This window comes from Mustela lutreola, chromosome 4, assembly GCF_030435805.1.
Source record: "Mustela lutreola isolate mMusLut2 chromosome 4, mMusLut2.pri, whole genome shotgun sequence".
Lineage (NCBI taxonomy): Eukaryota > Metazoa > Chordata > Mammalia > Carnivora > Mustelidae > Mustela > Mustela lutreola.
Genome location: NC_081293.1, coordinates 8,113,610 through 8,122,250, shown reverse-complemented (window position 1 = coordinate 8,122,250; position 8,641 = coordinate 8,113,610). Strand labels below are relative to the sequence as shown.

Genomic DNA, 8,641 nt, shown 5'->3' with positions numbered 1-8,641 from the left:
TGAATTGGTCAGAGCAGGAGGACACACCATCCTGTTGTGGCTCCACCTGCATGGGACCCTCCTTGTGGGGCGGGCTGGGGGCTGTAGAGCGAGTTCACCTCAGCTCCTATTTAGGGCTCTTGAAGGGATGGAGGCCAACTTCAATTTTCATCTTATTTTTGTATTTCCTAGGAGTTTTTATTCCTGTCATCTTTCTTAATTATTACAGCTTTGATGAGCAGAAACCCTTCAGGCCAGCAAGATTCAGGGGAATTATTAGTTCTTCAAAAGCAAGAACAACTTTATAGGCTTAAGAGACAACTCGAAGACCCCTTGCTAAGCCCGCTTGGTTTTACAAATGAAGAAACTGAAGGTCAGAGAAGGGAATCGACTTACCCAAGGTCACACAGGGTGCCGGGTCAGGGTTTTGCCCCTGGTGCCTGCATCTCATGTGGCCTCTGTCTGGAGGGGGAGTTGCTCCCTACTTCTGAGTCAGTGTTTTCCTGTTGGCCCTACTGTGGGTTAGTTCTCTGCAGCTTCGGATGGTGTCCAGAGTATTCCAGCACTTTCTGGGCCACCAAGGATGATGGTGGCAACTCACACACTGGCCTGTGACTTCCCTTTGCTGTCTGTCAGATTACTCTCTTCTGTGGTACCACCTGGTGTTGGGGTGTGTGGCCAAAGCAGTGGTTTGATCCAGGAGCATGGGGGTCACAGTGTGGGCCCCCAGATGCTTTCACCGCCCTGCCTCACCACCTGCCCCCGGCAGCTGTGAAGCTGAGTGTTTGAGTGACCGACGGGCCTCAGGATGGAGGCTCTTCCTGGGCTGCCTAATCCCCTTCTTGTCTCTTCCTGGGCCTCCATTTAGCTCTGCTGTTAGACATTCCCCTGGATGGGCTGACTGTGGCCGCAAGCCTGCACCTCTTCCTGCCACAAGCAGGGTCCAGGATTTCCCAAGTTTCGGTGGAAAGCACAGGCTCTGTTTTACCTGCCACTAGTCCTGGCTGCACAGTCTCCTCCCCAGTTCGTTTGGTTTGGGTGGTGGTGACATGGAAACACAAGCTGTGTTCTACACTTTACATACAGCAGCTTCTTAAATCCTCAGACCCTGACATCCCACCAGTCTGACGTCTCATGAAGATGGTCTTATTAACTTGGTCTGCATTAGAATCGCAGGGGCTACTTTTTTGAAATGCAGAGTTCTGGGCCCCCCCAGGATCTACCACCCCAGACTCTCTGGGGACAAAGCCCAGAAGATCCGCACTTTAACAAACTCCTTGGACAATGTGTAAGTAGCAGGTGTTTGAGACGCTGCACTCAAGGAAGGCTGGGGAAGTCATTTGGTCTACAGCTGTGCACCTCGCAGAACCTGGCACCAACCAGGTACTAATAAACTGTTCATTGGACGAACGAATTATGCCCTATCCCCGAACTTGACCCTGGTCTGTTTGTTTGGGGACTTCCCTCCCAACCCATCCTTCAGACCGCTCGCAGGGTACTTGCACACCTAGTGCAGACGTGACAGGTAATGCTCTCTCCTGCTCCCAAATACTATCATGTTAATGCTGCTTCAGGTATAGTCAAGTTCAGGGAGATGTAACACATAATCTCAGGTTAGAGAGGTTAGTCATCTTTAAAATTATTGTGTGTGTGTGTGTGTGTGTGTGTGTGTGTGTGTGTTGCCTATGTTAAGTGTTTAAGGGGTTCAAAAGAAGGATGTCCTATTAAATTGGAAATTGTAAAATTATTGGAGGAATTAGCTGTCCCTAGCCAATATATAATGCACAAATGCTTCATTGTCACCGTGTCACTTGCTGGACATAGAACACACATGATTTGACAGGAAAATGTTTTTAGGAGAGCTCACTGTGCTGAGGGAAGCACGGGCTGAGGAGGGGCGGGCTGGCCCTGCCCGGTCACCGGTGGTCTCCGGGTCGGCGCGGACGCCCAGTGGTGCGTTCTTGGAAGGCCTATAGTTGCAAAGATGTGGATAATTTATACGATGTTTAACTATCTTTTAAATAGCCAGTTTTTCTTGTACAGTGGCTGGGCTTCCATAAAACGGAGACAAGGCCTGCCCATTTGGCTCAGTTCTAGGGGGCCGGGGCTGTAAAGTTAATACCCTGAGAAATCTGTGGTGCTCCGGCATTAAACCCAACACGGGACATAAAGAACCAGGGCTGCTCTAAGCCATGGCGGTGGAAAGAGATGAAGCAATCTTTGCAGAGGAAAATCATCCTGAGTGGATGGGAAAGGGCCTCTGTGCACAGCAAGACGGAGAACTCGGAGAGAGATGGGTGGGCTCTGTACCCCGGCAGTGCGGCGGGGTCCCTGAGAAGCCAGCCACGGTATTTAACCATTGCAGGACCCCAACAGTCAGGGATGTATTGAGAGAGAGAGGGAAAGTATTCGCGGGATAGTTTGATTCATGTGTTTATCCTTTGTGTGCTCGTTCTCGTGGCCGACTTGGCTTCTGGGAGAGCAGGTGCCGGTCCTCCCTGAAGACAGGCAAGGCCCAGGAGCGCAGAGAAGAGAAAGCGTCTCGGGCCACGGGGCGCTGCAGCTCTGGGTTCCCGACTGGGCTTCCAGGCCGGGAAGGCAGGGCAGCCTGGGTGCTGCGAGATTCGTCCCCAGACCACTTTTTCCCCGGGAGTGGGGGCAGGGGGAGCTTAGACAGATACAGAGATTTATCTGACCAAGGCACCTTCTGTCCCCAGCCTGAGTGGCTAAGTCAGAGACCTCCAGGTCCGCAGATATCACCTTCTCAGGGGGCCGTAACTGAGTGCCTCGGCTGTGACAGAAGTATCTGTGAGGACACAGAAGCTCTGTTTGGGGACAGGTCATGGCCAAGAGGCTACTGAGTGACCGAACACAGTCGAAGGACCAGTCCTGAGGAGGTGGTGAGGGACTGAGCTGCTGAGGAAGGCGGCTGGGGCCTCTGGAAGCCTCTGGAAAGTCTGCAGCGAAAGAGAGGCCCAGGTGTGCTCTCTCCAGAGCTTTCAAGGCCCCTGACCCTGGCCTCTGACAGAAGTACCTGATAGTTTCTTGTGCTCCTCCGGGACCACTGGTATTTCCTCCCGTGGTGCAAAGCCCAGGGGAAAGTGGAGACTGAGGGACGGTGCGCAGGGAGGGTTTGGGCGGGGGGAGGGGGAGCAGAGAGGGCGGGCGGGGGCAGAGTGGACAATGACAGCTGAGCGGCAAGCTGCAGGAGGGGCTGGGGTTCGGAGGCCAGCGGGGCACAGAGCAGGAAAAAGTCAAGGCCAGGATCCCAGATGTTGGAGGTCTTGACGCTCCCAAAGGCCAGCAGAAAAGGTGGGAATAAAAGGCCAGCAGGGCAAGTGTGGCCGTGCCCTGGAACTTGGCACCGCTTTCTGAAAGCACCCCCCCCCCCAGAAGGCCCAGTTGGGGTGGGGGTCTGTGTCAGAACCGGCTCCCTGACCCCAGGGCTCCCCAGCACCCGCAGACTGGAGATGAATAGCTGGGAACATGTGCCTGGGGCTGTGTTTCTCCACGTGCTTCCTCCTTCTGCTGACTTGCCCTCTCCCGGGAAGCCTGCTGGCCACCAGAGCACAGCTCGCAAGGTCTCTCTGGGGCTTCAGACCCTGGCCTCAGTTCTAAGGGGACAAATGCAGCTGCTTGAGCTGCCACCCCTTGCAGTCAAGGTGTGGGCTTCCCACGGCTCCTTGTCATTGGCCATCGCCTGGGGCCCCCAGTCTTGTCTCATCCAAGCAGGTGGGCTCCTAGAAGGGCAGGCAAGGTCTCCGGGAGCAGCTTTGCACTGTGAGCACTACAGGCCGCGTGCCAGGGCTGCACGGTACTGGCTGCCCCCAAAGATGGTGGTGGGGCATTTGGGTCACTGGGGGTCCTCGGGTCCCATAGGGACCAGGCTCCTGCTGCCAAAGGGCTGAACTCAGAACCCCTTCGAGGTCTAAATCTTCGCCCTGAAAAGGGAAGAAAGCGTGCTGTGCAGGGAGATCCACCTGTCAGTGGGCTTGTCTCAGTATCTCACCGGGCACGGGGACCCTTTCTTCCTTACAAAACCCACTAGACGCTACTCTACTCTGTAAATCCCGAAATCTAACCCGTAACCCACAGATTCCGGCCAGGCTGGGGGTTAACTCCGGACTCCGAGAACCTGCTCCCCCAGGGAGCGTCCGCCGAAGGGATCAGTCAGGAATTCATAAAGTATTTATTGAGTGGCCCCCGGAGCCCCACCTCCCTTTCTTAAGGTAGAATTGAGGCAAAGTTTCCAAGACAAGCCCGCGATTGCGGCTGTCACCAAACAATGCCATATTTCTTTTTTTCTCTTAAATTCTAGGGATCATTCCCCGTAAGAGGGCAATTTGTCTGTCAGGCAGGCAAAACAGGGGCCGCTCCCTGCCCTCATTAAACTGACAGCACGGTTATTAGCCGAAAACGAAGCCCGCCCGCCATGAAGCTAGCCACTGTTTTATGGTGAGCGCCAGGGAGATATTTTCAGTAATTAATTTGATAAATATATTAATTATGAATTGAGTTGACAGTACAATCAGATTGTCAGCCTTCCAGACAGCCTCTTGTGATAAAGCTCTGTGATGAAGTGCTTGGATTTCAGACCTGTCATCCCGCGGGGCAGTCCCTTATCACCGTCTGCCCATTCACTATCATTTCCTGCGCGTTGTAATTAAATGGTAGCTTTCTGATTGGGAGTGACTCCTCAAACTTAATCTCTCTTTCTTTTCCAGCCCGCTGGGGGAGGGGCACAAAAAAGCCCTTTGTTTCAAGGGATTTTTAATGTTAAGAAGCAGTTTTCTTTCCCCCTCTCCTTTCAGTGCACCTATCTGGTCCCACGGGGGCCCCTCTTGGGGTGGGGAAGGAGGAGCCTGGCGGGGGGGGGGGGGGCTCAGGCCACAGAGGGGCCATGAAGGGCAGGGGGCTGCTTCCACGTCCTCTGGGCAGGTCACTGCTCCTCTGTGGGCCTGTTTCTTCAGCTGGAGGAAGAAGGGGTGGGCCAGAAGGGTTCCGTGGGCTTCCCCGGGCCTGAAATTCTGGGCTCCTGGGGACTGAGCAACTTTGCAGGCTCCCCTGCCCTCCAGAGCCCTGGGAAGGAGAGGGGGGGAGGGAAGGAGAAGTGAGCCAAGTGTCAGCTGTATTTCTGCAGGACAGGTCATTCAGGGAGTCCCTTGCCAGCACTTTTGTCCCCCCTTTTGATGAAATTAATTATGAACACTGCCCGGGGTCATTTGACTCCGGAGATACATGTCAAGATAAAATATTTCAGAAACACTTATATTTAATAATTTAATATGGCGGTTCGCATTTGGGTGCAACAAAGGGAATTATTGGTAATTGCATATTTTAAAGAGACAGGAGGAAGCCCAGCAAAGTGGGGGGACCACAGGACAAAATGGGGAAGGTCGTCAGAGGTTTTGTTTTAGGGGGAGGATCTGTGTTATTTGGGTGCCTTGTATGGAAATCAGCTCCTGACATCTTTTGAGGGGGTAACATCCAGGGCCCCAGGTGGCCCGAGTGGGACAGAGAGAGAGAGAGGACAGTGGTCTGAGGGGTAGTTGTTCTCCGCCTGGAAGTCATAGAAAATCTGTTATCTGGGACTCAGAGGCTCGGAGGGGTCACACAGCTGAGGAACAAGAACCCCGAGAAGCTTGGTGCCCCCAGGTCGGGGTTTCCATGGAAGGAAGAGCAGTTCTGCGTCCAAATCCAGCTGCTGCTTGTCTGCTGTGCCTCAGTTTCTCTGTTTGCAGTCTGAGCCACTGAACTATCTACCTCAGACTAATGCTTTTTGGAGCCCCCGAATCCCGGTGGAAGCCGAGGGGTTGTGCGCAGGGGTCCAGCGGTGCTCGGTGGACATGCACGCGTGCGAGCACAAATGCCCAGACAATGAGCGCCGGGGCCCTTGGCTGCTCGGCTCTCTCAGCCCTGCCTGCCTCCCTGGCTCCCTTGTGAGGCTCTTCTCCGTCCATGGCCGAGCGAGTGGCCAGTGCCCCCTCTGCAGCATGGCACAACGGGTTAACACCCCACAAGGGCCCAAAAAACCAGACTGGTCCCGCTTCTCCCCCGACTCGTCTTGTGGCTTTGGCCGCACCGCCCTTCGAGGCCTGTGGTTTTGGCCTCTCTGAACTGTGGGCTAGCAACGTGCCCGAGGGAGCTACTCAGGTAGGTGCTTGTCCAGGCCGGGTGGGCTCTGATGCTCTGGGGCCTGCCCCGTCCGGTGAGGTGAGCAGGCCAGTCCCTTGCCTGCTCTGGGCCTTTGTCCTCTCATCTTTAATGTGAAGATGTGGCACTCCGCCGTTGGCAGTATCAGGGGAGAAGCCGCCATGGCCCGAGGTCCACAGCTGGACCATACTCAAAACTCAGCTTTCTCCAGAAACCACGCGTCCTACTAGAAAATTCAGTTTTTGTCTATCACCTAGAAAACTCGGGCCCCATTTTGAACAGAGCCTAGGGCCCATGGCCATGAGGAGCCGGGCTCAGATTCCCAAGTAGAGGAGCACACATTCCCCCCCCCCCCCCCCCCCCCCAATTTACGGCTCCTACCCACTAGGTTGCACGCACGGGAGTCATCCCAGGGCAAGACGAACCGAAGTTATACCCTCCTGAGACTGCGGCTGGAGGCAAAGCCCCGTAAGTAGGATAGAAAGTTGTAAGATGACGTAAGAAAATGATCACTCCCCCTAGAAGGATTTCTGTTCATGTTTCTTTCATGAACAAACGCACACTTACTTTTTTTCCAAAGTTCCAGATTGTGATCCTTTTCTTTACTTTTCCAAGAAAACAAAGGTACTAGGAGCACAATCAGAGTTGAGTATTTTCGTTTGTCCGGTCATACTCGAATCTGTATTTTAACATGTTCCCATTATATTTCAAAGAGGAGACATGATTGCTATTGGGGAAAAAAAAAAAAAAAAGGTAAGACCAAAGACAGGGTATTGTCTATTATCCTACCGTCTACCCCAGAAATGCTCTCGTCGGAGCCAGCCAGGTGTCATTTATTAAATCCCGAATGAAGAATCATAAGCTTCTTTATTTTATACCAGAAGCGACCGGTAAGTGGACGCAAATTGATTCTGGAGAGGATGCTAAGTGATAATCCTTCCCAGGTTCCCAGTAAAGAAAATATACCTATTTAAGGGAATTTTCAACTTGGGTTTGAACTTGCTGATGCCTTTTTAGAGTCCAAGTGGAAACTATGGAGCTTTTGTGTGTCCATCAGATAGCTTTGCTTAATGCCGAGGGAGGAATGGTAAATATGCAGAACGCTTTGATGTTAATACCAACCGGGCCTCCGGAGGGGCGGAGGAGAAGGCGGTTGACACCGTGGTTTTCATCCCTCGGCAGGGATCGAACGGATGCTTGAAAATAAATGGCACCTGTGGAGAAAGTGCTCTGTCCCTGACTCTGTCATCGGAGCCCGCATTCGCCACCGCCAGCTTGAGGACCCTGGGCTCCGAGCTCTGCCTGCAGGAGAAGGTGAACGCACGCAGGGGATAAAAGGCAGTGACTCACTTCGTTTTGTTCTATTTGCCAGGGAGCCTTTCTGATGAGCTCAGGCTAATCTTCTGCAGGCGGGGATATGAAAGGGAAAAGCACTCTCTAGAAATGAATAGACAACTCCACTTGGCTCAGCTGCCTGCCTCACCGGGCCTCAGTTTCCCCATCTGTAAAATGATGGGGTTGGGCTGGTTGAGGTCTGAGATGCTGTTCTTTGCCATTGTTTAGGAAGAGGAAACTGTCAGAGTGACCCCTGGTTGGGGATGGGCAGTGGGCAGCTTGTGCAGGAGCAGGACGGACCCCTGCTGAGGGGTCCGTCTCAGCCTCCCTCCCTCAGCCCAAGAGCCAACCTCCCTTCCCGGTGTGATGCGGTTGGAGAGGGAAAAGTAGGACACAGAGGGGGCGCCTGGCACCACCCCGCAGAGGCTGTACTGCTGTCGGGGGCCCTAGGGCTCTCTCTCTCTTAGCCAGGGGATTCCTCTTCTGCTCCGGGAAGAGAAAATGGGTCTGAGAAGGAACCATCATCCTACAAGGCAGAAGACCACTCCCAAACCAGCTGACGTTGGCTGTGTGCGGGCTGGACCTTTGCTACGTGACGCCCAAGGCAGGGCCTCTACCCAGCCCCACCTGCTGTCTGGGCCACAGCATGACTTTCCGGGGCCCTGAGCTCCTTCGTCCTCCTGGACCCTTTCCTCCCTAAAAAATACAGATTTTGTTTCACAATTGCCTCAGAATGAAAGTGACTAGGGTCCGGGCTGGATTCATTATTATATATCCCTTATTCTCAGATTCATTTCTCTTTTCTGATTTTAAGAAAAAATATTTGTGTGTGTGTGTGTGTGTGTGTGTGTAGACCCTTAAAAAATGTCACAGGCCCTGTGTGTAGCGAATATGTTGACCACACTCACGGTGCTCCCTAAGAAGACATCCAGAGAGCCCTTTGGATTTGCATTTCCATTAACTAAAAACCTGTCTGGGACTGAAGGAGATGGCAGCTCTGTGCTCAGCTGACTTGTCTACAGGGGACAGTTGGGGCCACCCTGGCATCAGAGGCCACCCAGCCCTGAGCAGGAGGCCTGGTGCGGTGGGACTAGTGTGTGCTTCGGGCTCAGAAAGGCTCTCATTTCTCCTACTGCTCTTCCTATCTGAATGACCCTTGCAACTTATTTTTTCT

The 8,641-nt window shown here is 53.4% G+C and overlaps 1 long non-coding RNA gene across 1 annotated transcript; it reads left to right on the top strand.

Moving 5' to 3' along the window:
* Positions 1–385: 385 nt before the first annotated feature.
* On the top strand, positions 386–8,162 carry LOC131830581 (uncharacterized). The gene is made up of 3 exons (XR_009353230.1): positions 386–1,362; positions 7,315–7,446; positions 7,918–8,162. It is a non-coding gene; the product is annotated as an uncharacterized LOC131830581 (long non-coding RNA).
* The last annotated feature ends 479 nt before the right edge of the window (positions 8,163–8,641 follow it).